This window comes from Coenobita brevimanus, chromosome 31, assembly GCF_032717465.1.
Source record: "Coenobita brevimanus isolate Jiangsu-jjx chromosome 31, ASM3271746v2, whole genome shotgun sequence".
NCBI lineage: Eukaryota > Metazoa > Arthropoda > Malacostraca > Decapoda > Coenobitidae > Coenobita > Coenobita brevimanus.
Window position 1 is genome coordinate 26,774,706 of NC_136984.1, and position 20,837 is coordinate 26,795,542.

At 43.8% G+C, this 20,837-nt stretch overlaps 1 protein-coding gene across 1 annotated transcript in view; it reads right to left on the reverse strand.

Moving 5' to 3' along the window:
* The window catches only part of LOC145395433 (uncharacterized), a 68,525-nt gene extending 50,341 nt beyond the window's left edge, over positions 1-18,184 (reverse strand). Inside the window, exon 1 of the mRNA XM_080269033.1 lies at positions 18,099-18,184. The gene's annotated coding sequence lies outside the window, so the exon portion shown is untranslated. The remainder of the gene's footprint in view (positions 1-18,098) is intronic.
* Between the last annotated feature and the right edge of the window lie 2,653 nt (positions 18,185-20,837).

Sequence of the window (20,837 nt, forward strand, 5' to 3'; positions counted from 1 at the left end):
TGGAAATCCAGGAGGAGGCGACGTAAGGTGTCTGACTGCTGGGCGGAGAGATGGTTTTGAATGGGGGGTAGGGGGGCAGGGAAGCGGGAGGAGGATTGGGCACGGGGCTCAGCTTCCTCCATCTCTCCGATGACGAGCCCTTTTGGGAGGGGAAGGGGGGAAGGGGCAAGGTTAGCGATGCGGACGGAGGTGTTGTGTGGAGGGAGAAAAGTGGGAGATAAAAGGAAAGCAGAAAGGTCTCCCAGCAGGAGGAGGGGGGGAGAACAAGACAGAGAGACCGGAGGGCCAGTTAAGGGGCACCCAGGCCTCATGGTGGGAGGGAATGATAACAGCGGCAGAGACGGTGGCAGGGAAGGAGGGGGTTGGTGAGGGGGGGGCATGGGGGGAGGAGTGGAGGGTGGAGGGAGGGGAGGAGGAGGGGAGCATGGGAGGGGGGTAGGGGGCGAATCTTCCGGCCGAGGCCGTGATGTACAGGTGCAAACGGCCTGAGTGGGGTGGGGTGGGGGACAGAACTGGAGCTCCTGGTAGCGGCAGTCAATTGTAGTTCTGAGTTTTTGGAGTAGGTCCAGTCCTAAAAACCCGTTGTAGCTCCGGCAGGAGGAGTCGAAAACAATGAATTGATGTCGGGTGGACACCGGCTGGTGGGTGTCGACCCGTAGGGCCCGAGTCTCCTCACGGATGGGTAGGGGGCCATCCCCCGCGTCCACAAGGTGAGTGGCAGTGGGGCGGAGTGAGCCAAAGGTCGATTTGTGGCGGGAGAAATAGTGGCTGCAAAGGCAGGACCTGGCTACTCCCGTATTAACTAGCAGTCTGGCCTTCACGCCGTTCAATTTCATCTTGTGGTACACTGGGGGGCGATACTTGGGGGTAATGGCCCCCGCCACCGTGGGTTGGTGTGGGGACGGGCCCAAAAATCCAGTTGTCTGGGGCTTTCATTCTCCTGTTCCTGCTCCTGTTCTCCTGGATGGGGCTTGTCAATGAGTGCCAGTTCATTTTCTGGGGCCTCACCTTCTAAAGAGGACACCTTACGTGAACCCGGGGCCATGGTTCTGCGGCGGGCAGCTTTAAGCTGGTCCAGTATGTCATGTAGGGGACAGCAGGAGCTGCAGGCTGTGAATTCCCACGGATTCACTAAGATCAGATTCGGATTTTCCCGAGGGGCAGGACGTCGGCGGGAGGGGTATGCCCTAGGCAGGCTGGGCGCCAGGGTAGAGCTGGTGTGAGGCAAGGGTGGACATGGCATGGTCGGGGGAGCCGGGGGTTGAGTGGGAAATTTCTTTACCACATTAATTTGCTGGGGAGTAGGGCAGGCGGTCAGGAGGTGCTGTATGAGCTGGACATCTCTATCCATGTCTCCAGTTGGGTCATGGATTGTAAAGTGTTGTTTAACAACACTCGGAATCACTCTTAGCAGAGTGTTAAACGTATGCTGATCCCGGGTTTCCTCATCTGCCTCCGGGTAGACAGCAGTAACTATGCGTCTTGCCTGCATCAGGGTATTATCTAAATCCCCGTCAAATGAAAAACTATCCAATTGGGATAGAGCCACCACTCTCCCTAATGATGGGGTGATGGCTTGAACAACGAACTTTGTAAAGTTCTGCCAGGTGAGCTCCGGGACGATTTTTGGTGTTATGTTCACCGCCGCTTTGCCCAATAGTGGAAGTGTGACTGCAATTTTCTGCTGGTCATTATCAAAGCCAATATCCAATAAGAGTTTGATTATTGCCAGATACGTGTGAATATCGTACTGGTCAGGGTCAAACTTGGGTAACTATACATGTGGTTTAGTTGCCATTTTGCCAAATATTTCCTCACTACCTCTCTTCTACGCCCAGGTCAAGAACCACCTCTGGCCACAAGTGTAATGCTAGGTGAAAAAGGCCCGACTCCTCGGTCCTGGAACACCTAACGTGTAGCGAGGTCCTCTTTCGAGACCGGGGCTTAGTGCAATAAAGAGAGGTAGGACACAAAAACTCCAGGCAATAACCTTTACACGTATATTACCACAGTCAGACACAGGACAAAAACAGCAGATATCACAACACAATATGTGACAGAAAATGAAATCCTTAAACAGGATATTAATATCTCGCAGGATACTGGTTTAACAAATACTGATGCCAACACTGTCATTTTAGTGCACAGATATACAGGGAATACAGGACTGTGCCGTGCGTGGGAGCGCAGGAGTGAGTCTCACACGGGGGGGGAGGGGGGACGAGGGGTGATGCACGGAGGGTCAGAACAGAGTTATATTAATACTGGGAGGGAATAAGTATTATTAATTTGAACTTAATATTTTCTGATAGAAAAGGGATTTTGACAATTGATTCTATTCCTCATCCAGGTTCTCACGTACACACTAACTGATGGGAGGAGATTCTTAACGGGAGGGTGGCGAACACTGGGAATTCACTGTGTTTATGGTAATACAAGCGGGAGAATATTGTTAACACTTTTTCTCTACTGTTTCCTGGTAACAAAGGACATTTGTATATTTTACTATAGAGAATCTCTCGGGGTAGTAGTCTTACTGATTTTCTACAAGGGCGTCACTCGTGAGTCTGATTCACTAGAACTTAGATTCTGCACTCGTCCTTATTCATCCGCCCTTGATTTCACTCGCCCCGATATTCAACATACATCAAGTCACTGTATCACTGTTACACTAATTCTGGGGCAATGTCACACTTAGCATAAGTCACTTAACTATTTCTGGGGCAACCCCACACTTAACATAATTTACCCATATAGTGGGGGCAGTGGGGAAACACGTCGGCTACAATTCTGCCAGAACTGGGGCACTGCCAAGGGAGGGCGTGCCGAGAGGGCACGGGACGACTTGCAGGGGCGTCCTCTCTCGTCCAGGGCTGCAGGTGGCGAAGGGGCCTGTAATCTCCAGGCTAGGTACAGGAGTGTGGCACTCATGACTGGGGTCAAACAGGTCCAGGAATCTCTGGCTCAAGTTTCGGCCAAAGGTGGAGGTCATTCGCTGTCTCGGGGGTGTGGAGAGATAACGACTGGGTGTCCTGGGGAGGGCCTTGAGTAACCAAGGGCTGTGGCCCCAAGAGTCAAGGGGCGCCATTAGGGGGGGGCTGCGGCACCGACCTGAGCTAGGGTTCGTTAGATGGGTCTTCTCCAGGGCCAGGCATAGGAAGCAGAGGCCAGGGGAAGCTGTAGGGCCTCTCTGGGGTCCTTCAGTGCTGGAGGTCAGGGCTCTCATCTCACGCTGGGGTGATGACACTTCTGACACCTCCCTCTGGCCGTGGGGTCCGGCTAATGGCCGTGGCTGTCCAAGGGCGCAACTATGAGGCGCCAAGGCCCGGCTACTGGCCGTGGCCTGAGTGGGGAAATCAGCGCGCCTCTGGACACCCATGGAGCGGCTATCGGCCATCTGACGAAGGTGGGAGCAGCTACAGGCTGTCTCCTGCAGGAGGAAGGGGGAGCGGCTGCAGGCCGACTTGGGGGCAGCACCTTCGGAGCAGCTATCAGCCATCTGACGAAGGCGGAAGCGACTACAGGCCATCTCCTTCTGCCGGAGGGAGGAGCGGCTACAGGACAACTCGGGGGCAACACCTTCGGAGCGGCTACCGGCTGTCTGACGAAGGTGGGAGTGGCCACAGGCCGTCTCCTTCTGCTGGAGGGAGGAGCGGCTACAGGCCGACTCGGGGGCAACACCTTCGGAGCAGCTACCGGCTGTCTGACAAAGGCGGGAGCGACTACAGGCCGTCTCCTTCTGCCATGGGGAGGAGCGGCTACAGGCCGACTCCTTCAGGAGGGGGTGTAGGGTGGCTATAGGCCATCCCTGGAAGAACTCCTTCTGACGAAGGCGGGAGTGGCTACCGGCTGTCTCCTGATTACCCTCAGGTCAGTGAGACACTGATTCCCTTACGAGGGGCAGGCGGCTACCGGCTGTCCCAAAGAGGAAGACACCTTCGGAGAGGCTACAGATACACTCATGTTGAAGGCAGAAGTGGCTACAGGCCAACTCCTGAGGGGCACTGTTTGGAGCTGAATAGGCAGCTCCACCCCGATCTGATCTGGCGGTCCCTCTCCCCGAAGGTAGTGTCATCTTCCTGCTTGGGCGACGGTGCGGTGGCTGGGTGCTATAGGGGCGCACGGCTCGGGCTGACTTATGCCGTTGTCGCACGGCATCCCGTGGTTCGGCTGCGGCTACTCTGTGGGGTCCTGGTGGGGATGTCGTTGAATTTCTGGGGGCACTATGTTGTAAATCACGCATTTCACCACTATGCTGTAAATCACGCATTTCATTTGGTGATACAATATATTCTCATTATGTAACTCATCACATGTTATGATTGTTATTTTATGCTCTCCTTACACCCCTGTTTCTGCTACATAACTATTCACGCATGTATTTTACTAATGAAGCAACATAGGACATATATTACATGGCATTTTTGTCTTAACTCTTATTGCTCTATGGTGTCGTTTTCAAACACCTTGTATATTATACCAATATTATTTTCATTCGACAGGTTTCCAATTCTATATGGCACATTTAAATTTGCATGCACCACCCCTAGATGATGGGTGATTTATAGCATGAGCGTCATCTCACTAAAGGCAATTTTCCCTAAAGAGCCTGTTTTCAAACCTTCATATCAGGGAAAGTACAGCAGGTAGGGGAAAAAAATAAAGACCATACAATTCACCAAATCTTCTTGCGAATGAAACCATCCCCAGGTCGGCTGGTGGTCCTGTCGATGAGTAAGAACGTGAAGAAGATGAGTATGAGTAAGAACGTGACGAAGATGAGTAATCTTTGGCATCTGAGGCAGGTTGTCACCGTGGGTCAGCGCACGGCCATGACTTAAGCTCGCTGATGCTCAGAATGGCCAGCGTTTGTAACACTGGCCCAGCAGGGTGTGTGCTTGTAACACTGGCCTTCCTTCCCCCTCAAGATTTTGCCATTTTGTTACACATATACTCCACTTCCCATCTTCAAAGCTATTGGTTTGAATCATCGCCCTATACAAGTGGCTCGTCTTTTGTTTTCCGGCCATAACAGAGTGACAATTTGCAAAGCTGGTGTGTGAAGGAACTCACACAGATGCAATAAGAAGGTAAAAATAATAAATATGTACTAATTTTCCTCTGACTGTCCAACAACGTTGCAGTTTGTATTCACTTTGAGAGCGAAGTAGTAGTACTTATGCTATACCTGAAGGTAGATGCTTGTACTAAAGTTTATGCAGTTTGGCACTGTTGTGGGGCATGGTGAAAATACATACCTTAATACATACATTCTATATCACTTATTCTACTTGCACTTAATATCACATTTACAGTTCATTTTACAAGTTTTGCATAATAAATCTGTGGTAATGAAAAATACAGCAATGCCACAAAAAAAGGTTATTTTCTTCAGGTGCAAATCTGGTTTTCCTTTATTATTTTTATGCTGACTCAAGATACTTACAACAACAACTTCACATTTCAGGTTTGCACTTACATTGTCACTTAGAAACTACTCTCAAAGAAACACATCAATTGCACTTCATTCTCTGCTATTTACCATCTCCCACACACCTGTGCTAAGAATTTGTGCTCCAGGTGATACTCAAAGAAATACTATCTGGACAAAGTGGCACCTTGCACTCCTGGTATTCACAGTGCATTTCCTTGCTTGTCTTTGCCCGATGTTTTGTTGTTGCGCAGACGTGACATCACCTGTAGACCACACATCCAACAAGTGATTGCCCCATGTGCACAGGACAGTGACGTGCCAGGTATTGTGTGCTGACCAAGCAGTCTGCCATTGGTGTCTGATTAACCGTCCTCCTTGGACTGTGTTCTGAACATTCGCATACTTTGCAAAGAGCTCTCATGCAAATTCTCTCTTAAACTCGTATAGAGAGAGGCCCTTACCCACAGCCTTCCAGAAAAGTATGAATCTGTTCACAATGGTGATATCAAGAAAGTGCAGGAATGCCTTCTAGTTCCACGTGCATGATTTATGGAGACAGTCTCACCGATCTGCATGTTGGACTTATCAATGACCCGCATGTTGATGTTGTAGTTACTGACGGCATCTGGCTTAGGCATGGGTTGCCCAGTCCTTAAGTCGGTCTTGTCTGTGTCCTGCATAATCCTCTGGTGAACCGAGGAAAGCATGTTCACTTTTCGCTTTTCATGCCAGTGAACGGCCAACATGTTACCACATTTCCGGGTTAACTATGCATCTTTCTGTCTTCACAGGAAAGGCTGGAAAATTTTTCCTACTGGCACAGACAGTCCCACAGGCTCCAGTGCCATGTTCAAGTAAGTAGGTCGTCAGTGCCGGGGAGGTGTAATAATTATCCATATACAGGATGTGGTTTTTGCTGAAGTTTCTGTCCATCAGCATTTCACCGCTGCAGAAAACAAAAAATAAATAAATAACATGGGGATCATCACTGGGTATATCCACATCTATAACCAAGTATACTATTACATCTAGTGCATATCCAGGCTGGCAATCACACAGGACAAAGAACTTTAGAGTAAAATGGTGACGCTTAGAAGGCATATACAGTACTATATAAACGCTAGATGTTTCCTGAAGAGAGCAAGCGACTCGTCGATAGTCACTTTCTGAAACGGCCAGAAAAGCCTAATGGATGACTCCTTCAGCTTGGTTGAGATGGGCCTAATCTTCCACAGCTTGTCATTGAGTGCAGGGCCATAATTATGGCCGACGTGGAGGAACTTCAGTATGGGTATGTAGCTGTCTTGGGCCATATTATTCTCAAAGACAGGTGTGTGACTGATTACGTCCACTGACCAAAAATCGTGGATCACATCCTTTTTTATGTAGGCCATTGCCATAGTCAAAGCGAGTCACACATACATTTCCCCCACCTCCCCCGGCTGCAACTTTTTCATTTTTGCACTCTCACTGAGACACCTCCAGCCAGCATACTAAGATAGTCTGGTGGATGTTGATCTCATACACCAGGTACTGCATTATGGAAGTGGTAAAAATGGCTTGGAAAAATGACAGGATGTTCCTGCCTGCAGGTACTCCGACTGTGCACCTGCCCCTGTTGCGTCAAAGGCGAGAAGGCTGGCTGGAAACCTTCCCCTTCCTTCCACACGAAAGTGTCCAGCCAGCCTATGCCGGGCCTGCTTGGCCGTGATGGTGCTACCAGGCCGTCTTGCAGCACCACATTCATTCCCACACCTACAGGCACAGGGACGGCCATGGTCATGCCAACAGGCAAAGGGGGGAGGGGAAGGAGAGGTGGAGGTGGAGGTGGGGGAGGGCAAGAATGATGACTCATTTGAATCGGGGACTTCCTGAAGCGATGCTGGCTGGTCAGGCTGAACACTCGGGGCCAAGGCTGGCCGAATCCCCACATGTGAGGGGCCAGGCTCTGGGGATATGGCCCTTGAAATGCTTGGCTTTGGTGATGAGAGCTGGGACAGGGAGAGAATGACACACTTCATGGTCACGTGGTGGTGAGCCACGGCAGCAGCATTTATGTTGAATCTGACATCCATGTTCATCATTATCCCCCACTTTCAACTGCTCCTGACTTATAAGTCGCATTGTCGGAGGTGAATGCATCGCTATCATAGGCACTCTCAGCCTTCTGAAACACTGTGAGGGTCGTTTCAGACTTTTCAAAGCTGGCAGGGGAGGTGGCACTTGAAACTTCACCCTCAACATGGTAACTTCCTCCTTTTTTCCAAGGAAGTTTTGCTATCACTTAAACTGGACGCAGTCATGTCCAAAGCACACCCTTTCGTTGTATCCTTCGACAGGAGTTTTGCATGGGTGGATGAGGCAAGGGGCCCACCTGAGGCGGGGATGGAATTGGACATGGAGGAATCAGAAGACATTGCACCTCGCCCAGACAAGTCACGAAACAGACTGAACAATGCTTGTGCGTGGACGGGGGAGTCTCTCCCAACCCTTTGGTTGCAAGATCAAACATGAGTCAGTTCAAACTATGGTGGGAATGAATTTGCAGCATATGCTGACAACAGGCAGCATCTGTCCACCTGTATTGTAACGGCATATCACATCATCCAGCGGGTAGGGGTTAAGGGAATAATTTATAGTACGGTGTGCAAATATAGTTCATTAATCTGATGGAAATCTGGAAACAGTGTTTCCTATTTTCATAAATTTGGACGGTGTGCAAAATGTAAACACACTGGTCTAGGTTCCCAGGAACACACGTGCCACAATTTTGGGTGAGTTGATGCTTGCTTAACTGTTATTATCTAACTAGGAACTATTATTTTTACTTGATCTAAAAAAATGTGGATTGGAAGGGAAACTGAAAATATGTTATAAATTAAACCTTGAGGTGTAAACCATGTTTGTTTTTAAATAATGTATAATATCTCACTTCACTGTGTGGTTTATTTATGCACATGTGCTGATTTCAATAAGGTTAGGTAGACTTGCTCCTCAGACGATCAACAGAACTTAAATGTGGCCCTTGGGAAGGATTGAGTTTGACACCACTGACATAGAGATACATAGGGCTCCACCAAATATATATACTGAATATGGTAGCACAAAAATTACATCTCACCAGAAACAATGTGGCAGTGAGGTTATTTGCCACAATCCCACCGACCAAAAATGAATTCTACTGTTACCGATTACTCAGGTGTTCCTACTGAATCATCGTCTACTAAAGGTCCAACCGCACTGCCCCATGAGTTTATGGGCAATGTGCCACTGAGAGTGAGTAGGCACTGTCCCAGCAAATCAAAGACTGGAACATCAAACAAACTGAAATCCATGAAGATCTACACGTACAATGTAAGAAGCCTCACGGAAGATTACAAATTTGATATCTTAATGACTGAATTATAAAACATTAGTTGGGATATTATGGTCTGAGTGAGATCCACAGAAAAGAAGAAAAATTAATTCCACTCCCAGACAACAACCACCTACTTTACTCCAGAGGCAGGCAAAATGAAAGAGTTTGAAGTGTAGGATTTTTAATCAACAAAAATATTGCAGAGAACATTGTTAAATTCAGCAGTTTATCTGACAGACTAGCATGGATTATAATTGTCCAAGGCAAAAGATACACCCTAAAAGTAATACAAGCATATGCACTGACTTCTCAAAGCTCACAGGATAGAAGAGAAACATTCTATGATGACATCTCCCAGATTAGGGATGAATAAAAGACCACATATATTATATTCATTGGAGACCTCAATGCAAAAGTTGGCAAATCGAAAAATGGGGGAACATGTACAGGAAACTTTGGAGTGGGAGAAAGGAATGGCAGAGATGAAATGGTAGTAAATTTTGCTGAAATGTATAACATGAGAATAATGAACATAATCTTTCACAAAAGAACAGTGACAAAATGGACCTGAAGAAGTCCTAATGGAGAAACAAAGAATGAAATTAAATTCTTTATAACAAATGAGAGTCTGAGTCTGGTGAATGCTGATGGTAGAGAGTAGAATCTTAGTCAGCTGCTGCTTGCAAATGATACTGCACTGGTGACTAATTTGGAGGAGAGACTGAGACTTCAGGAAGAGGAGTTTGTAAGGGTGTGTGAAGGGAGGAAATTGAGAGTCAATGAGAATAAGAGTAAAAGTGATGAAGTGTGCAAGGTTGGCAGATGGTAGGAGGATGAATGTAGTTTTACATGGTGATTGCTTGAGGTGATAGAATGTTTTAAGCATGTATGGTCACATGTTGCTGTGGATGGAAGACTAGATATATACGTGAAGTTTAGAATGCATGAAGTAGAAAGGTCACTGTTAGGAGTGAAAAAAGTGTCTAGATGTCGTTCTCTTAGAATGAATGTAAAGAGAAGGCTGTATAAGGGAGTAGTGTACCGACTGCGTTATAAGGTTCTGAAACATGGAATATGGGAATACCAGAGAGAAAGAGATTGAATGTCATGGAGATGAGGTGTCAGGGGAATATGTATGGAGTGACACATATGGATCGAGTGAGAAATGATGAAGTGCGAAGAAGAACTAGAGTTATGCAAGAGATGGCTGATCTAGCTGAGCACAGAGTGCTGTGGTGGTTTGGGTATATGGAGAGAATGGATGAAGAGTGATTTGCTGTGTGAGGTGTAAGGCTGTAAAGAAGACTGCGAATAGAATGGATGGACAGTGTGGAGAGAGCGTTAGATGCGAGAGGGATGAATGGAGAGAAATCTGGCCTGATCAGCTGATCGGGTCATGTGCAGGGAAGGGGATGGATTCATTACAATATGGCAGAGGCAAATCAGCTCTGCTGTTAAGCCCTGCTGTGGATGTCACTGGATGGCACTGCGCAGTTGACCCTCATGTGGTGTGGTGCGGTGCGGTGAGGAGAGGTCCCTTCTCCCCTTAGAGGCTGAGATATGAGTAAATGTGTGTGTGTGGATGAGTGATATGGTGGGTCTGTCGTCCTGTCTCGACTATCCTCTTAGGGTGAAAAAGCCTAGTTATATAGACAGATAGATAAATAAGAGTAATAAGATCACAAATGTCACAGTTATCAACAAAGTAAATATAGGAAATGACCATAGAATGGTGGGTTGCACAGCCAGATTAAATTTCAGAGTTGAAAGAAGGAAACTGACTAAAAGTAAAAAATATATATATCCCCACTATAAGTAAGCGAAAACAAGGCAGCTTTTCAGTTAGAAATAACAAACAGATTTCAGGCTCTAAACTGTGCTGAGTGTGACACTGATGAGTAGAGGCTAACAAAAATGTTAAGAGAATCAGCGAAGGAAGTAGGGAAATCTAATACAACCAAAGCCAACAAGTATTCAAAAATGACCCTCGAGCTCCTGAAAAGAAGAAAGGAGACGAAAGCAAAAACAAAGATGAAGTAGACAGTGCGAAAATAATTAAGCTTATCAACAAGAGATAGAGAGAAGGAAAAAAAATCATGGCTCAAATCAAAGAAACCTTCAAAAAAGGAGAACGTCTGAAACAGGTCCGAAGTAGAATGGCACTAGTAAAGCAACAAATTCTATCACTGAAAGACAAAAACGGAGAAGTCATTCAAAGCAGAGATAGGATGCTGAAGAGAGATGAAGAATTTTTCGAAGACCTGTATGCATCAAAGATAAAGGTACCGATAGCTAACTTTTCAGTTAACACAAGGGAAGGCCCAAGAATAAGATGAAATAGTATCAGGTATACTGTCGGATGCAGGAGTGGGATAAAACAGGCTCATCCAATCATTTCCTTAGTATATAAAGCAGAAGAAAATTCCCAAAGTATGGTGTAATGCAACAGTTACATTGCTTATAAAAAAGGTGACTCAAAATATCTATGTAACTATCGACCCATTAGTTTATTACCAGTTATTTACAAACTCTTCACTAAAGTCCTTACCAGCCAAATAATAAATAATTTGGAAGAAAACCCACCTCTTGAACTGGCAGAATTCCGAAGCGGGTATTCGACTACTGATCATGTACACACATGGAATCAGCTAACTGAGAAAACTATAGTATATAATAAACCACTGTGCTTAGGTACTGTTGATTATGAAAAAACTTTTGACTCAGTGGATCGCATAGCAGTTATAAATTCATTGCAGGAACAATGAGTAAAGGAGAACATTGAAAAAATGCTGGAAAGATATATAGAGAGGGAACGCTACGGTAAAATTACACAGACTAAAAAAAAAAAAAAATCAGACTAAGAAGGGCGTGCATCAAGGAGATACAGTTTCACCAAAGATATTTACAGCATGCCTAGAAAGTACTTTCAGAAAGTTAGACTGCGAGAACAAAGGAGTAAACTATCTATATATATATATATATATATATATATATATATATATATATATATATATCTATCTATCTGTATACCTAGGCTGCTTCCCCCAAGGAAAAGGAGGTAGCCGAGAAAGGACGACACACTCCCAATTTACTCATCTACTCAAAACACATTAATTGCATCTTAGCCCCAAAGGGGAGAAGGGACAGATCCTCACTGCACCACACCGCATGAGGGTCAACAGCGAAGTGCAATCAGAGACATCCGCAGAAGGGGCCGACAGCAGAGCTGGTTTACCCCTGCCACATCATAATAGACCCATCCCCTTACCCGCACCTGACCTGATCAGCTGATCAGGCAAAATGCTGGAGAATATACCCTCAGGGCTGCATCATCATTTATTCATTCACAATTTCTCTCCATTCATTTCTATTACGCACTGCCACTCTACCATACTCAACAGACATCCCTCTCGCATCCAACGCTCTCTTCACACTGTCCATCCATCCTATTCCTGGTCTTCCTCTCAGCTTTACACCTCTCACATCAGATTTAGTTATCTTTTTCACCAATCGCTCATTATCCATTCTCTCCATATGCCCAAACCATCGCAACACCCTCTGCTCATCTCGATGAGTCTCTCCTGAACAACTCCAGTTCTCCTTCACACTTCATCATTTCTTACTCGATCCATACGTGTCACTCCACACACACTCCTCAGACACATCATCTCCATTACATTCAAGCTTTTCCTCTCTGCTACACCCATATTCCATGTTTCAGCCCAACGCAGTCGCTACCACAACACCCTCATACAGCCTTCTCTTTACATCCATCGTAAGCGAACGACCTTTTTTTATTCCTTCTAGCACCTCTACTTCATTCATTCTAAACTTCACTTCTGCATCTATTCTTCCATCCGCAGCAACATGTGACCCTAAATACTTAAGACACTCTACCTCCTCAAGCAAGTCACCATTCAGAACTATATTCATCCTCCTACCATCTACTAACATCATACACTTCATTACTTTATCTTATTCACATTTACTTTCAATTTCCTCCTTTCACACGCCCTTCCAAACTCCTCTACCAACTATCTCAATCTCTCTTCTGAATCAGCCATCAGTGTTGTATCATCTGCAAATAGCAGCTGCTTCAGATTCCACTCTCCACCATCAACATTCACCAGACTCAGACCTCCACCTAACACTCTTGCATTCACCTCCCTTACAACACCATCCAAATAAATTAAATATTAAACAACCAAGGCGACATCACACATCCCTGCCGCAGCCCCACTCTCACGGGAAGCCAATCATTCACAGTATTTCCCACTCTTACACACGCTCTACTATTTACATAAAAACTTTTCACTCCTTTTAGTAACCTACCATCAAGTCCATACAATCTTAAAACAGTCCACAAAGCCTCCCTATCAACTCTATTACAGTCTTTCTCTAAATCCATGAACGCCCAAAACACATCCTTACATTTTGCTAAATACTTCTCACACACCTGTCTCACAGCAAACACCTAATCCACGTATCCCCTCCCTCTCCTAAAGCCATATTGCTCATCATCAGTCGCTTCCTCTGTACCCTCTCTCTCTCTTAATTAACACTGTAACATACGCCTTACCTACAACACCCAACAGACTTATACCTCTAAACTAGTACAGTCATACTTGTCACCCTTACCTTTATACAACGGGACCACACAAGCACTTGCCCAGTCGATTGGCACCATACCTTGCACAAAGCACACATTCAACAATCTTACTAACCAGTCAAGAATAGTAACTCCACCACCTTTAAGACATTACACAGCACACCCATCCACATCTGCAACTTTCCCTGTTTTCATCTCCTTTACTGCCTCTTACACTTCCTCCACCGTGATAAAAGAATCATTTAACTCTCCCAACACATTCATTTCTTGCACCCTTCCATCTGCCAAAATCTCAGGCTCCCTTTCATTCAAAATACACCGCCCATGTCTTTCTTACTGCATCCATCTCAGTTAACATCCTTCCATCCTCTGCTTTTACTCGCTCTTCCCTCCCAGACTCTCCCTTTCACACCCTTGTCACCTCCTTCTAAAACATTTTCTTATTGTGTTGAAAATTTTCAGTCAACCGCCTACCCCACCTCTCATCTGCTGTCACTTTAGCATCACGCACAGCCCTTCTCGTCCTATTCCTGTTTTCCTTATACCTCTCATATGACACATCATCCTTCCTCTGCAGCCACACTTCATATGCACGTCTCTCTTCATCCACAGCCATACTTGCTTCCTCGCACCACCATTCATTTCCCTTCTTACACCACCACCCACTCGTCTCACACCACACAACTCTTCCGTATGCCCCACCACAGCACTCTTAAACAACTGACATTCCTCCTCCACACTGCCATTCTCCTGATATTTCACGGCGTTCCACTCATCTTTCAGTTTCTCCTGAAACTCTGTCATTTTCTCTCTTTTATCCAAGTTACTCGCTTTAAAAACCTCCCTGCCACACCTAACTCTCCTAGCTCTCACCCATCTGTTACCTACTCTGTGTAGATCGAGAAAACCTAAATCATTTGAGATTTGCAGATGACATTTTCCTAATCTCAGAAACAGCAGAGACGTTGCAAAAAAAATGTTAAATGTCCTTATCAGAGAAGGTTTTAAAGTAGCGCTAAAGATGAACCGGAGTAAAACTAAAGTATAATCCAAATACACCAAGGAGCCTCATCAAAATAAACAAAGAAATTCTTGGGGAAGTCGAGAAGTACAGTTACTGGGGGAAATACTATACCTAACGAAAGGCCATGATAGCGACAAAAAAAATACTCATTGCAACTGAATGGAAAGCTTTCGGCAAACACAGAGACATAATGAAACGTAGCCTGCCATTACGTATGAAACGAATAGTATGAAATGAATACGTAATCCCACGTATGACATACGGCTGTGAGACCTGGAAACTGACAAAATTGGTGGAATATCAACTAATGCGTTCACAAAGAGCAGTGGAAAGACACTATTCGAAATATCTTTAAGAGACGGGAAAAGATCAACGTGGATGAGAGGGCAGAATAAAGTCAATGACATTATAGAATTTATAAAGGAACTGAAATGGAGATGTGCAGGTCATGTGGTAAGATTAAGGGATAACCGATAGAGCAATAGACTGAATGACTGAACTCCAAGGGATTGTAAGCGTAGCAGAAAAAGGTCGACAGATGGTGTGGACGATGACACAGAGAACTTTTAGGTATCTGGCCGGAATTGTGCAAGGTCTGGTCGCTCTGCTAAAAACAATTTCATTCGTGCTAAATACTCTCAACTCTCCAACTTGACTTCTTCCTGCTCCTTCTGGAACCTTGCCAAAAACCTTTCTAACAACTTTACCTCATCATCCTTCCTTCGTCTTTTCTACTCTGAAGGCTCTGTACCTATTTCTTCTATTGATAAAGCAGATCTCTTTGCTCAGACTTTCTCCTCCAGTTCTACCTTAGACGATTCCGGTGCTGTTCCTCCATCATTTCTCCCCTCTGACTTTCTCATGGTTGACATTAAAATGTCTTCAGCTGGTGTATTCTCCGCCATCACTGGCCTCAATACTAACAATGCATATGGGCCTGATGGGGTCCCTCCTGTTGTCCTCAAGAACTGTGCTTCTGTGCTTACACCCTGCCTAAGTAAACTCTTTCACCTTTGCCTATCAATTTGTACCTTTCCTTCTTGCTAGAAGTTTACTTTCATTCAGCCAGTCCCAAAGAAGAGTGACCACTCCCAACCCTCTAACTATCGCCCAGTTGCTTTAACATCTTGAGTCTCAAAGGTTTTCATGTCTATTCGTAAGAGAAAAATTTTAAAGCATCTTTCCTATCACAAACTTCTTTCTGATCGTTAGTATGGGTTCTGTCAAGGACGCTCAACTGGTGATCTTCTCACCTACCTTTCAGACTCCTGGTCATCCTCCTTTCGGGACTTTTGTGAACGCTTTGTCATTGCACTTGACATCTTAAAGTCTTTCGGTCGAGACTGGCATAGATCTTTAATATCCAAACTACCCTCTTACTGTTTATATCCTTCTGTCCGTGCCTTCATGTATAGCTTCCTTTCTGGTCGTTCTATAGCTGCTGTTGTAGACGGCCACCGTTCTTCTCCTAGATCTATGAACATTGGTGTTCTCCAGGGTTCTGTTCTATTACCAACTCTCTTCCTTTTATTCATCAATGACCTTCTAAGCCGTATATGTAACCCTGTCCACTCATACGCTGGTGATATCACCCTTCACCTTTCCATTGGTTGCTGCAACGTCCATCTCAGCAATTACCTCAGTAATCAAGGGATGAGGCTTTGGCACACCTAATGTCTAACTTGGCTCGTATCTCTGACTGAGGTAAAAATAATCTTATTTTTAATGCATCAAAGACTCAGTTCTTGCATCTATTAACCCGACAAAATCTTCCACAGGAGTACCCATTAATGTTTAATAATATCCAGCTCAATCCTGCATCATCCTTGAACATGCCTGGCGTTTCATTCTCTAGGGACTTATCTTGGAAAGGCCATATTACATCTCTTGTAAAATCTACTTCCAAGGGATTAGGTGTGCTAAGCTGACGCCGTACCTTCTTTACCCCTGCACAACTGCTGACTTTATACACGGGTTTTATTCGCCCCTGTGTAAAGTACAACTCTCATGTGGGGAGGCTCCTCACATACAGCTCTTCTCAATAGGGTGAAGTCAAAGGTTTCTTGTTTCATCAACTCTCTTCCTCTTACTGGCTCCCGTCAAACTTCTGTCTCTTCGCCGCGCTGTTGCATCGTCATCTCTTTTCTATCGCTACTTCAATGGTCACTGCTCCTCAGAACTCTGTGTTTGCATCCCTCCACCTTTACGGCGGGTGCGTGGCACCCTTCTAGCAACAAACTCTCATCCCCTTTCTGTCCAGATCTCTAATACAAGAGTTAACCATTACTCCCAGTCCTTCATTTATGCAACATGTCAATTCTGGAACTATCTCCCTCAGCCTGTATTTTCTACTTCCTATGATCTCCAATCATTCAAACGCAGTGTGTCCAGGCATCTCGAAATGAACGAATCTTAATTTGGCTCCGATTTGTATTTTTTTTCTTGCAAGGAACGGTTTGCTGGTTCTTAGCCTTTGGTTCCTTCTTTCTTGCATAAAAAAAAAAAAAAAACGTGGCATAAGTTTGCGTCAAAAATTTCATGAGAAAGGCTGGAGGAGGCCTTTGTTCCTTTAGTTGACTTGCACTGACTGATGATAATATACTGTATATATATATATATATATATATATATATATATATATATATATATATATATATATATATATATATATATATATATATATACAGGAAGAGGATCATCAGGCAGAACACAAACATCGTGGCAAAGTTAGGCTCTTTATTTGCTGACGTTTCGGAAAATACTTATTCCATCTTCAGAGCAAAATCTACAATCGAAAAATATACACAGTTAAGATTTTTATATGTTATAACGATCAAAACAAGACTAAAAACATGAAGGTACAAAAACGAAGTCCATTAAAATACCGTGTTCGTAAATCAATAAGTAATAAAACCTAAAATGAATGAGGTAGGAGTAAGAAAGCAAAACGTAACCTAACCTAACCTAACCTAACCTAACCTAGGTTTAAAGACGAGTGGTTGTAACCTAATTTATTTTATTTATTTATTTTTTTCCTTGTTTGTTTTTTCAGATCCAAACACCCCGACCTATTCCAGTGCGGGTGGGAGAGAATTTCATCTCTTACGGTCACGATGGTTGACAAATTGATTATATGTAAACTACATGTAGAATAACATCGTGCTGTAAGGCACCCTCATCTGTGAGGGGCTCGAACCCACCTCGCCACAGCAGGTGTAAAAGAATTGTGACCGTGATGTAATTACAGAGTTTTTGTTTTTAGATCCACACATATGCTGAATGAAGTCGTCTAAGGTAGTAAGGTTAAAAAAGGTCATAGGAGTTATGTGTCTGACTCCATTAGCCAGAGAATGTTTTATATATTTTACTCCTGTTATCTGCAATTGTATTCTATACATTATTTTTACTCTCTCAAGATGACTTCATTCTGTTTAGGAAATACTTTTCGACCATGAGAGTCTATAGATTTCAAAAAATACTTCAGTACAAAATGTCCCATCTAAGAGTAATACAACTTCTGTAGTAACATAACATTCAGAAAGGATTGGAAGAGTAAATGGTTGTCGAAGTTAGGATTTTTTTTTTTAATAAAGTTTTTCTGGATCAGTAATGTAGCAGAAAATACAACATTATAATGTGGGGATTAAAAACAGTCTCCACTAAAATCTCTTACTTGTAGATGGAGGTGAGATGAGCAGAGAGGCAACTGTTTTGAGTGCTGAAGTGCTCTTCACTTCCCGCTGCTTCTGTACCTGGTGAGGCGTGGAACACAAATGTGCTCTTACCAACTGGGGTGATCCAAGGTGGTACAAGGGAAGGGGTGGTGGTGGACCTCCCCTCCACCTCCCCCCATCTCTCTCTCTCTCTCTCTCTCGAGTGCATTTCCATACTATTACTACCACCGTTAATTTGATTAGGCGTTTAATATTTCTTAGTTTTATTAAAAATAATCTCCTCCTCCTCCTCCTAATCCCCCTTCTCCTCCTCATCATAACCTACTCTCTGCTTTACTACTACTATCGACACGCGATTTTATGCAGGCTAGGGAACACTTTGTAAATGGTACTTATTAACTGTCTTCCTCTGTCTGTATTTCCTTCTTCCTATGACCTCTAGTCTTTTAAACGCAGTGTGTTTAGGCATCTCGAAATGAATAAATCTTGAATTCGACTTTCTATTATTTTTTTTATTTTCTCGGGAAGGAAACAATCTTGAGGACTTAAGGCCTATAGTTCCTTCTTCCTTGCATAATATATATATATATATATATATATATATATATATATATATATATATATATATATATATATATATATATATATATACATACTCTTAATAACAGAACAGAGGAAGGAAAAACAAATGAATAAAACAAAAATAATCCATACACCAGATTACTGGTGTCCTCTGTTCATAAAATATCTGTAACAGTTAGACTTGAACAGCTGTGGGTTGAAATTTGGAAGGAAACAACTCTGGAGACGCGAGTTCCAGAGAGATGCAGTACGGGGAATGAAAGAATTCTGATAGGCAGAAGTTCTGCAATATGGCTGAGTGACAGTCCAGTCATGAGCGCTACCAGATGCCCGTGTAGCACGAGGGAAGGCATGGAGAGGTGGCACCATGGACGCAACTTCGTCTGAGCATTTGCCATAAAAATATCTGTAAAATAATGCAAGGGAGGCAACATTCCTTCTTACTTGTAGGGGAGATAGTTTATTTGTAATGGCAGGGTTGTTAATAATTCTAACAGCCTTGTTCTGAATTTTGCCTAGTTTTTGTAATGCAACCTCTCCACTTCCATTCCACAAGGGTGAGCAATATTCAAGCTGAAAGTGCACATGACTCTTATAAATTATAGTTAACTGCTCGTCAGTGAAGAAGTTACAGTCTGTACATTAATCCAAGTTTCCCTGAGGCGGTTTTAGCAAGTGATCTAACATGAGAGGTCCGGCTGAGGGCATTGATAAGTGAGACGCCGAGAATTTCAATACTTTGGAGATGTGAATATTAGTAATACTGAAGGTAATATACGAATCTGGCAATATTTGTCTATTAGTAATTGTATATATTTAGTTTTACTAACATTAAATGAGACAAGGTTGTTTTGTCCCCATTCACTGATCGCAGATAAGTCTTGATTTATGGTTATGGCTGTACTGAGTTGAGACATAGAAATATTAGTCTTTGTAAACGGGTGTCTGAGTGTGAATGAACTATGTAGTGTTGAGTCATCTGCATATGAGTGGATGGGATTGTGGGTGACAGATAAGAGATCATTAATTTGAACCAGGAACAGGGTTGGGGCCAGAACTGATCCCTGCGGCACGCCGGCGTTAATTGAGTGGAAATTGGAATATGCATCATCTACTTTTACTCTTATTTTCCTGTCACTGAGATATGAGGAGATCAAAGGAACAAAAGATGTTAGTCCATAGCAAGGGACAGCAGGGAACGGTGCCATACTCTATCGAAAGCTTTAGAAATATCAAGGACTACTGCATGGGTTTCTCCATGTAGGTCAATTGACTGATGGATGGTATGAGTTAGGAGACTGAGTATGCCAATGGTGGATCTTTCGTGGCGAAAACCATATTGTCTATCACCAATTAAGTTGTTGGATTCAAGATGTTTAACAATGTGCTTATTAATTAAAGTTTCAAATACCTTACCAAGAGAAGATGTGACTGCTATTGGTCTGTAATCAGAGGAGTCAGAGGAACTTCCTTTCTTCGGAATTGGGTGGATATTGGCTACTTTCCATGAATTTGGGAATGAAGAAGTACATATGCATAGTTTGAATAATTTAGCTAGAACAGAGGCAAGTTCAGGCGAACACTTTTTCAAAACAATTGGCGGAATTCCATCTGGGCCTGGAGCTTTGTTGGTGGGTAAATTGTCTAGGATGTATTTTACGTATCTTGTCTGTATTTTAAGTGGAACATTTTCGGGAGAGTCAAGTTCTAGTACTGGGACGTTCCAGCTGGCATCGTCTATGGTAGAATTTCTGGCAAATGTACTGGCAAAAATATCTGCTTTTGCACGTGGATCATGTTGTCATCTGAAGATTTCAGTGGGGGAATGGATGATGATTTAAAGTTATTATTGAAAGAATTAAGAGGTGGCCAGAATATTCTATTGTCATTAGGGTTGTTAAGTAGCACTGATGCTTGCTTTTGAAGAAAGATTGATTTAGCTAGATTTATTACAGCTTTTGCATGATTTCTAGCAATTTTAAATTAAGAAAGCGATTCAGATTTTTTTTTATATTTTAAGTAAGAGTTATATGCTGATGACTTTTGGGCTGTTGCTCTGGCACAGTTGTCATCAAACCATTTTGGAGAGTTCGATCTTTTAGTGAACTGTTGACTTGGTATGAATAAATCCATACCAGTAAGTATTAAGTCGCAAA